Source organism: Heteronotia binoei, chromosome 16, assembly GCF_032191835.1.
Source record: "Heteronotia binoei isolate CCM8104 ecotype False Entrance Well chromosome 16, APGP_CSIRO_Hbin_v1, whole genome shotgun sequence".
NCBI lineage: Eukaryota > Metazoa > Chordata > Lepidosauria > Squamata > Gekkonidae > Heteronotia > Heteronotia binoei.
In genome coordinates, this window is record NC_083238.1 from 15043867 (window position 1) to 15054331 (window position 10465).

Consider the following 10465-nt stretch of genomic DNA (forward strand, 5'->3'; position numbering starts at 1 on the left):
GCGGTTTCCTTCACAATTTCCATTTCGATCAGGGAAAGCCAGTCTGAAGAGGAAGGTCTTGCAGGCCCTGCGGAACTGTTCTAGGTCCCGCAGGGCCCGCATTTCCTCTGGAAGTTGGTTCCAAAGGCTCGGGGCTACAGAGGAGAAGGCCCGGTTATGGGTGCTTTGCAGCTTCACCTCTCTCGGTCCGGGGACAGTCAGCAGGTTTTTCCCGGCTGACCTCAGTGCTCTCTGTAGCAGGCGTGCTGCATGGCAGTTAAGAGGCAGACAGGGAAGGGAACTGGAAGTCATTCCTCAGCGTGAACAGTGGGGTTGGAAGTGTTTGGTACTTACTCAGGGCTCTGAGGCACCTGCCTTTCTGCTCATGCCAAACAAAGGGGTTCATTGGTTCTTTGGCTGAGGAACCCCCTCAATGCAATTATCATTTTCGTGGGAGCACCTGCTTTGAGGGGTTGTAACTCAGCCCCCGTATAGCCAATCCTCACCAAAGGTGGAGCGCAGGTGAAGGAAAGTCAGCTGGAGACTTGCTGAAAGTTTGGCATCTAGCTCAAGGGGAGGGGGCCATTCTACCATACCACAAACCTCACACAATGAACTGGTTCAATTAACAGGAAAGTTTGTGGTTTGTGCGGCCTCACAAACAGAAATGAACCTCACTTTTCCTGGTTCATGCTCATTCCTGATCCCTGCATATTCAATGGGAGGCTACACTGCAGTGAACAAGCTCTGAAGCGCACTAGAACTCTTCTTCAGGAAGGCTGCCAAGCAGAACAAAATAAAGTTGTTGGACGTGCTAGAGATTAATAGTTTAAAAAGCAGCGCAATATGTGCAATGCGGGATTAGATAAAGGATTCTCAATGCAAAAAAAGGATGCAATGCAAGGGCAGCTGCTTCAATATTACAATGTCACCTCTATTACTGCTATTTATATGTTCAGTGGGAGACCTGACATTGCATCTCTGCCCAATTAACTTTTGGGACAACCCAAGATTTTTCTCTTAACCTAGCACACAACCTGTGCTCCATTATAAGACTGTTGCTCACCATCACACCCAACAGACATTCCATCTCCACCCGTCTTTTCGTTGTGTTTATAACTTAACCTGAAGAGGTGCACTTCCTGTTTCCGGAATGGTGTGAGAAGACACGGCTGGTGGAAGCTCCGGGCGTTTTTTTGCTAATTAGAGTGATTTATGGACAGATAAGTGAATTAAATCTTCTTGTTTGTTATTGCAAGACCTGATGAGCAGTGGGGTCAAGTCTCCTTCTGAACTTTGTGTGGGCTAAGCTGCCAGAAGCGAAGAATTTCCTACGCTTATACGGCAGGTTTCCTCCCCCTCCCTCCATCACAGCCGAAGCCTCCAAAACTACAGCAAAAGAGCTCGGGACGTTTTTGGCAATTAGAGTGGTTTTGGACAGATAAGTGAATTAAATTTTCCTGTTTGTTTTCGTAAGACCTGGTGAACAGTGGGGTTAAGTCTCCTCCTGAATTCTGTTTGGGCTAAGCTGCCAGGACTGGAGATTTCCCCACGCTTGCACGGCACGTTTCCTCCCTCCTCCCCCCTTCTTTACAGCTGATGCCTCCAAGACTACGGCCAAAAAGAAAGAAGGCTACACGGGGTAGAAGGGGGGTAGAAGACGACCCCGAGGGTGAAGAGGAGACTCTAATGGCTGAGGTAGCTTCTATATCAGAGGGCTCCTCATTGGAGAAGCTAGAGAGGAAAATAGATGCATTATCAGCACGAATGGAGTCTCTCCCGTTACAAATAACTCAGCAGCTGCAGCAGATACAGCAAATTACTGCCGAGGCTTTAAACAGAGTGCAGCAGTGCGAGGGGAAAGTAGTGGCTATAGAAAATACAGTGGCCGAACAAGCTATAGCAGCGGATGAAACAAGGAAGGAGGTCCTTGCCCTACGTGAGAAGGTAGACGTTCTAGAGGGGCAGACTCGACGCCGTAACTTGCGTTTAGTCGGACTCAAAGATTTGACACCTCGGGCCCCAGCAGAGCTGGTTGAATTTGCAATTTCTTCCACCATATCCTTAAGCTCCCAGTGGAGTTTCCTTTAGAAATTGCTGACGTGGTGCGACTTATCAGACCAGGTCCAGAAGGGTTAATAAGATCCACGCTGTTAATCTCCTTTGTGCGTGTGTCTACGCGTGATTTCGTCCTACGCAAGTTCCGGGAATTATCTATGGAGGAGGGCATTTCCTGGCAGGGCCATCCAGCCTCTTTTTCACTTTACCCAGATCTCCCAATCGCAATAATTCAAAAGCGTCGTGCATACAAGACAGCCAAGGAATTAGCTCGGAAATTAAAGGTGGAGAACTTTATCCTTTTCCCGTCTACACTGGTGCTGATTCGTAATGGCAGAAGAGTCCTATTTTACTCCCCACAAACTGCAGAAGACTATCTACGTGATATTGAAGGAGAGACTGTATCAGGAACAATGGACACTTGAGGCTTGTGCCGTGAAGCATGGACAGTCTTTGGATTCTTGCAATTAAAGCCGGGTGGTGGTTGTTCCTTTTTTTTTTTTTTTTCTTCTTCTCTTCTTTCTTTCCTTCTTGCTTACTATCCCCACTACTCAAAACCCTTTGGTCTTCTCTCAGCTTCCTCCATGTCCTTTTTCCTGTTGGACACCCTATACTGAATGCAGATAATAGTCCCCCTCCCCCCCCTTCGCATGTGTCCTTATAATGGTTTTCCTTCACGCTGTTTCCAAGTTCCCTTTAAGTGCTAAGGTGGAGGACACTAAAATAAAGTTTTTCTTATTCTTTTTTTTTTTTTTTTTTCCCCCTTGCATTAAGTTGACTTGATGATCTGGCTTTTTCTATATACAAGACCTGCTAGGACCCTGGACATATTCCGCCTGGGGTTCTCATGTTGGATCTGTATTAATACCAGGGGGACAATAATTAATGACGTAGTGACCTAAAACCCTATTTGCTTGGACTGGTTAAAGGAATGTAATTTATAGTTTCCTGGGCACCTGACTACCCTTCCGTCTATGAAGTCCTGATAAACGGAATTGGGTGGCTGCATAATTTTAAAGGCTTATAGAGGATCTGTGTTTATGAACCCCACCATGGCAATTGTTTGCAATTATGCTTTTGAAGGTAATTCTGAATGCACTCTCCAGCTGGGTTGTTAATGCTGCGAAGTGTTTAACCCAGTAACTTACCAACACTGATTAATGGATGGCATGTGGGGAATAATTTAGTTTGTGCTTATTGCTTATTAGGTCTGCGCTACAGATGAATTATTCCTATGAATTACTTATTTAGATTTGGTTATCAACCATGTGCTGGAGACTAGGCGGAAGAGACCCTCAATGATATATGCCTAATGGTTATTCTAGTAATACTAGTTAATTAATGATAATTAATTAATGATAATACAAGGTTATACACGTCTTGAAGAGAATGTAAAGGGAAAAGCAGGCTATTTAGGGTTGGTTAACTCATGTAAACGGAATACAAACCTTATATTAGCTTAATGCAAGAGCCAGGAGGGGTTGAGGGCAAGATGCGTGAAACAAGGGAATTTGCAGGATGTTAATTTTAGGGTAAACTTTGTATAGGCATGGCTGGACGTTGAAAGGAATGAGAAGATTCAATTTGTTTGTGTACTAGCCCGGGGTGATTGCCTTTCTTTTGTTTGTTTGTTTGTTTGTTTTCTGCTTTGTTCTGGATTTTAACATGGAAGTTCGAAGAACAGGTGGGGGAAACTACCCTCCAGGGCGTAGGTTCGCCATGGAGGGGATTTATACACGGGGTGCAGTAGCATTGCCAAGATGGATTGGGAGGAGGAGGATTGCTCTCTGGCCCCTGGCCGAACGACCAGAGGTTGAACTAAGATGTCAGTTAAAGTAGCATCGCTTAATGCACGCGGCCTTAGAGACCCTAAGAAGAGAGCGATGGTTTTAAGGACTCAGGTCCTTCGGAATGCGGACATAGTATTAATCCAAGAGTCTCATATTTTGGACAATGAAAGCTCCTTGCTGGCTAAATTCCAAGGTGACCAGGTCTATACTTCAGGATATGAGAGGAATGCCCGCGGTGTCGCAATAATTATTCGAGGACGCTTGGGCTGGAGTAACTTAATGAAGATTTCTGATCCTCAGGGACGCTACATTGTCCTAAGCGGCTTAATGTATGGACAAAAGGTTGCCTTGGTAAACTTTTATGGATCAAATAAGGATGATCCTGTCATTATTAAGGATGTGGTCTCTATTCTAATGAAAGTGGATTTCGATTGGATAATTATGGGTGGAGATTTTAACTTAGTCCTAGATAATGAAAAAGATCGAAGTATTAAGTCAGATCTAAGGTCCCCAAGGGCTTGGGCAGCGCTAACGGCAGCAATGAAGGAGCTAGGCTTGGTGGACGTGTGGAGAGAACAACATAAAGACCAAAAAGGGTTTACTCACTACTCGCACGTCCACCAGAGTATGGCAAGGATTGATTACTTTTTGATTTCGAGGTCAAGGTTTCACCTGGTCACGAATTCCCAAATCTGCCCATTTTCCCTCTCGGATCACCATGCTGTTACCATGGAACTGGATATGAGAAATCGGATTGAGAAGAAGTCTACATGGTACTTTAATAACTCACTAGTTAATGATCCAGTTTTTTGTGCGCAGATGGAAAAGGAGATTCCACAGTTTTTTCAGAGTAATGAAGGATCGGTGGATCACTACTTAACTGTTTGGGAAGCATTTAAAGCAGTAATGAGAGGTCGTATAATTGCGTATGCCACAGCAAAGAAACGAGAACGAGCCCAACGGGAGGAAGAGCTAGAGACGGTAATTAAAGACTTATGGGAAAAGTACTTTCAGAATCCGTCTCCAGCCCTCTACACGGAAATTCAACAGTCAACTTTTCAACTGAATTTGCTCAAGTCACGCAAGTCTGAACTTATATATGCCCAGTTAAAACACCAGTATTGGGAGTTCGGCGAAAGGCAGGGGAAAATATTAGCCTCAAGGTTAAAGGGCCAACAGGAAGAGAGATGGGTAACTCAGATTACTGATGACAGGGGAAGTCTTCATGCTACACCTTCTGGAATAGCAGACCAGTTTCGCCTTTTCTACCAAGAGCTGTACAAGGGTCATGTTAAAGAGGTAGATGACAAACAGGACGCCTTTATACGTCAGCTTGACTTACCACAACTGTCGGAAGAGGCTCAAAGGATCCTCTCAGCACCCCTAAGATTGGATGAGGTAACGGCTGCAATAGAATCACTTCGACATGGTTCAGCCCCGGGGCCAGATGGGTATTCTCCGGTCTGGTATTTCCGATTCAGGGATATCTTAGCTCCTAAGTTGCTGAAGACATATCAAGCAATTTTTGACAAAGGTATGCCTTCAAAAGAATTCAATGCGGCTTGGATTACACTGATTCTTAAACCGGGGAAGCCCGCATATCTCTGTTCAAGCTATCGCCCAATATCCTTGTTAAATGTTGACAACAAGATACTGACGGCTATATTAGCACAACGCCTTCAATCAGTAATAGCTTTGGTGGTGAACAGAGCTCAAGCAGGCTTTATCCGAGGTCGCTCGGGAGCTGATAATGTTCGGTTAATTACTGACTTAATAGCCACTTATAATGAGAAGCCGGAATCTGCGTTTCTAATCTCTATTGACGCTGAGAAGGCATTTGACCGTGTGGACAGAGGGTTCCTGAGGAAGACGATGACATACCTGGGCTTTCCGGTAGAATTCCTTCGGTGGACCCAGTTGATATATCAGAATGCGACCTCGAGAATTAGAGTCAATGGAGAGCAGTCCGGAGTAGTTGATCTGGCATGCGGCACAAGACAGGGGTGTCCGCTTTCCCCACTCCTGTTTAACATCTGCATTGAGCCTCTCGCCCAGGCGGTGCGCCAAAGGACGAACATATATGGTATGAAGCACGGTCTTAGCGAATTTAAAATTCTGTTATATGCAGACGATGCCCTTTTGATGGTGACTGAGCCAGAGTCCTCTTTTCCAGCAATTATTAAGCTTACTGAAGAATTTGGCCAACTTGCAGGCTACAAAGTGAATTGGGGGAAAACAGAGGTACTCCAAGTGGGCGGCAAGAAGACTCCTGAGGCAGTGGGAAGGCGGTTTAGACTTCAGGAGGACTCGATTCAATACTTAGGAATACAAATTCCCAATCGAAGTCAAAACTTAGTGGGGAAGAATTTTAGAAAGCTCCTGGAGAAAACACAAGCTGACTTTAACCGATGGAAACCCATCCCATTGTCATTGTGGGGTAAAGTGAATGCCCTCAAGATGGTTACTTTCCCCCGCTTCTTTTATGTTCTCCGAGGTCTCCATCAGTATATTCCACAGAAGTGGTTTAAAAGAGTCAATACTCTAATAACAAACTTCTTATGGGAAGGGAAAAGGCCACGACTTTCCTTGGCTAGGCTCCAGCTCCCAATTGATCAAGGTGGCTTTGGTATGCCAGACTTAAGTGCATACCATAGGGCCTATATGTTGGCAAGTGTTAGTAAGTGGAGGCAAGATGTAGGGAAGGAATCTCCAGACTGGGTGGCCCTCGAGGCTTCAACAGTGGCCCCTCTTTCTACGCTAGAGGTTTTGGGTTCGAAGCACCACCAAGGGGAAGTATTGCTTCCAGCAGTTCAGGCCACCAGGCGATTATGGCAGCTAATAGGTACCAAGCAAGGCTTTAACGCCTTCTTACATGGATCAATGACTCTTTGGGGAAACCCAGAATTGAGGATTGGAGGGTGCCAAGTGGTCTGGAAGGGTTGGATTGAAAAAGGGATAACATCTCTTGATCATCTACGAGACCCAAACAGAGAAGAATTCTGGACATTTAAGGAGCTTCAAGACAAGTATAATCTTGAATCTAACCAATGGCTACATTATTACCAAATAAAGACGGCGCTGACGCAGTTGCTGGGTCCGGATGCCTTGGCGGCCCCTGATCCACCATCCCTTTTAACTGTATTAAGGCGGGCATGGCAACTAGATAATCCAGTGCAAGCCCTGTACACGCACTTTCGATATGGGACGCAACAACAACAGCTAATTGAAGAATTACGGGTAAAATGGGCAGATGAACTGAACCTTAATATTTTACCATTCCAATGGTTCATAATTAACAGGGCGATCCGAAAAGTTTCTAAAGATCAACGCTTGATATTAATTCAGCAAAAAATTCATTTCCGTATTTACTGGACACCTGTTCGACTACATAAATTTAACCTCTTGACTTCACCAGCATGTTGGCGATGCCAGGGAAGTGAAGCGGGGCTAAGCCACATGATCTGGGCATGTCCGGTGCTGCTTGATTTCTGGGGCGATATACTCAGGTGGATAAACCGCGTATTGGGAGGTCAGCACAGATTTACAGCTATGCAAGTTCTTTTAAACCACTTCCCGTCAACATGGGTGTTGTCTCGCCCACAGCGATATTGGGGATTTCGGGCACTGATGACGGCAAAGAGGATAATCATGCAGACGTGGAGAACAGATTTTTCAGGAACCGTAGCGCAATGGTTAGAGGACATGCTGCGATTGGCGGTGGATGAAAGGCTGGTCTACCGACGAATGATGCAACAACAACAATTCGAGGACATTTGGGCACCATTTTTGGCGGCTGTCAATAATTTACAGGGTCCGGGATGTGATCTTGAACATAGTTCCCTCTAGGCTGTGGGGGCCAAGGTGGTCCAGAGAGCTATATCAAGTATTAGGCATACAATAGGCAGTGATAGATAAGTATGGGCAACAAGGGTGATGGGTCACAGGGTGTTGGATGAGTGGATAATTATGAACGATGCAATTTTTGTTTGTTTAATTGTTAAATACTTATTATTACTACGGATCTGTTATATATACTAATCTCAATAAATGATGAATATTGAAAAGGAAAAAAAAAAAAAAAAAAAAAAAACTTAACCTGAAGAGAACTACTGGTAACTCCTTACTACTTTGTGATCTTTTGGCTGATCTAAACAAAGGTGTTGATCAACCACTCTTACCTTTGCCACAGCACATTCACGTCCAGGCATGCACTTGCTCGTGTGTTCTATTTTTGCATCCAGACTGTACAGCAGAGCTTCTCAGCAACACACACTAAACCTGAACATCAAGTCAAGTCAAAAGTGCCTTTTATAACAGTGTTTGAAACAACTCACCAAGCAGATTCCCAAAACATAAAATAATACTTTTGGGCAAAAAAAAGTGGTTTATTTACAAATTACTAGGAGAAAACCATGTACCTACTAAGTGGGGGAGGGGGGACAACAAATAATTTAGATCATACCCCTTGTGTTCAGTACAATGCTGACAACATAAAAGAGTTTACCCGTAATACAGAAAGGATACTGCGAAATGTAGCTACATTACTTCTGTGTAAGCGTAGTTATGAATCCACGGCTCTTGGGAGGTATAAACTAAGCAGTCTGTCCCAGTATTACTACCACATAAGTCTCACATAGAATGTTAACAATTGCAATACGTACTGACACACAATACTTCTTGAAGCATTTGGTTAGTGTAACAGAAAGCATACAACCAGCATATTTTAAATAGCGGCTAAAGCTACTGTGTCCAATACTATCTGCCTGAGGCCTAAATCCCATTCTCCTGTAAAGCAATAATGCCACTATGGTACACTTATGGTAACTGTAGAAAAATAAAAGCATGTTGCTCGTAATAGGAACATTTCACTTTAAACTTTCTCAAAATAAACTGTCCCAAAGTTCACAGGTCCGAGGAGCACAGGATTTATTCTGTGCGGCCGCTCAGTCTAGCTTGGGCAGCAGCTGCTGTTGGCGTGGCTTCTCGAGCACTCAGAATGTTCCAATGCGTGTTACAGACTGGTCACAAAAAGAGGCTTGGGGTGGCTGGAAGAGGGAACCAGAGTCTCAGCTGAGCAGCGCCAACAGGGCACAGCAATTGTATCAGTGGCACAGTGCTGCTTCTGTGGATGCGCAGGTGCAAGCTTCTTGTTCCATAGCAAGTAAAACGCCAGTTTAGGAATTAGGGAGGCATTTTAAAAAGGACCATTTCATGAAAATGAACTCTTTTGAAGAGGGTTTTAAATGGAAGAAGTCTGAAACTGGTTTATATACGTAGCAAAACGAGACGATAGGGCAGACCACTATGGGGAGGGGAGAAAATACTGGATTTTAAAAAAATGCTCCCCATAGGAAAACAAACTCAATAGTTAAAAAAAAAAAAAAGTGCGCCAGAAACAAAATGTCTAGCATAACCTGCTCGTTGCTACACTTGGTATCTAAACGGAGATATTTTTACCTAGAGAATCATTCAAAACTGCAGTTTCCCCATCTGAAGTATATCGTTTCTAACATGCTCCATGTATAACGCAGGCTGCAGATGAGAACACATCATGTAGCACCTTTAACCTCTGTAAACATGTTTACACTGGGAAAAATAATACATCATCAAACAAAAAATATCCCACCAGAAAAATACACACAGACAGACCTCCAGTCACTTAACCACAGTAAGCATTATTAGTATAGAGATCTATTGGATATCAGCTTACCTCTTTAATTAACAACTTTGGCACAACAGAAGGAAGCCAGATAATGACTGATATCCAGAAAAATCCATGAACTTAGGTGTATTTAACATCAGCACTGGCCTTAAGTTATTCATCTTTTAGTGCTCCACTGAGAACCGAGATAAAATGTAGAAGACCCACCCCAATTCCACAACAGCTAAGATCATTCAGACAAAATAAGACATCCATTGACAGAATTCAATGTATACTTGTATTCAACATTTGGGCAAATTGGTACCATTAGATAAGAGAATCTCAGGTGTCTTGCTAGTTAGTAAGAGGAAAATGTCAGATTTTCTGTGACGCAGAGTATTAAAGCTGCAGTACTGCAGTCCTAAGCTCTGCTCACTACCTGAGTTTGATCCCCGGTGGATGCTGTGTTTTTCAGGTAGCCGGCTCTAGGTTGACTCAGCCTTCCATCCTCCTGAGGTCGGTAAAATGAGTCCCCAGCTTGCTAGGGGGAAAGCGTAGATGACTGGGGAAGGCAATGGCAAACCACCCCATAAAAAGTCTGCCGTGAAAACGTTGTGAAAGCAACGTCACCCCAGAGTCGGAAACGACTGGTGCTTGCACAGGGGACCTTTCCTTTCCTTTCCTATGGCTTACCAAGAGTAGCAATGAAATCTTAAAAGAGTTTTCAGTCCACCTCACTCTCCTCCCTCAATTTTTTTTTTTAAAAATAATTTTATACTGGTGTAAACCTCCTGGCAATGATTTCTAAAATTCATGTAGCATGTGTGTTAATGGATGCTGCAGTTACATAGGTATTTCTATGGTTAAGACCAGTAGGCTTGTTAGAAACATATTTCAAACTAGTGAGCTGGATACAGTAAAGTTATTGGAGGAAACTACATAGCTGTATGTCACATTTTCCTCCTCTCTGCAGTCTCTCAGCTCCGAGAAAGTTGAC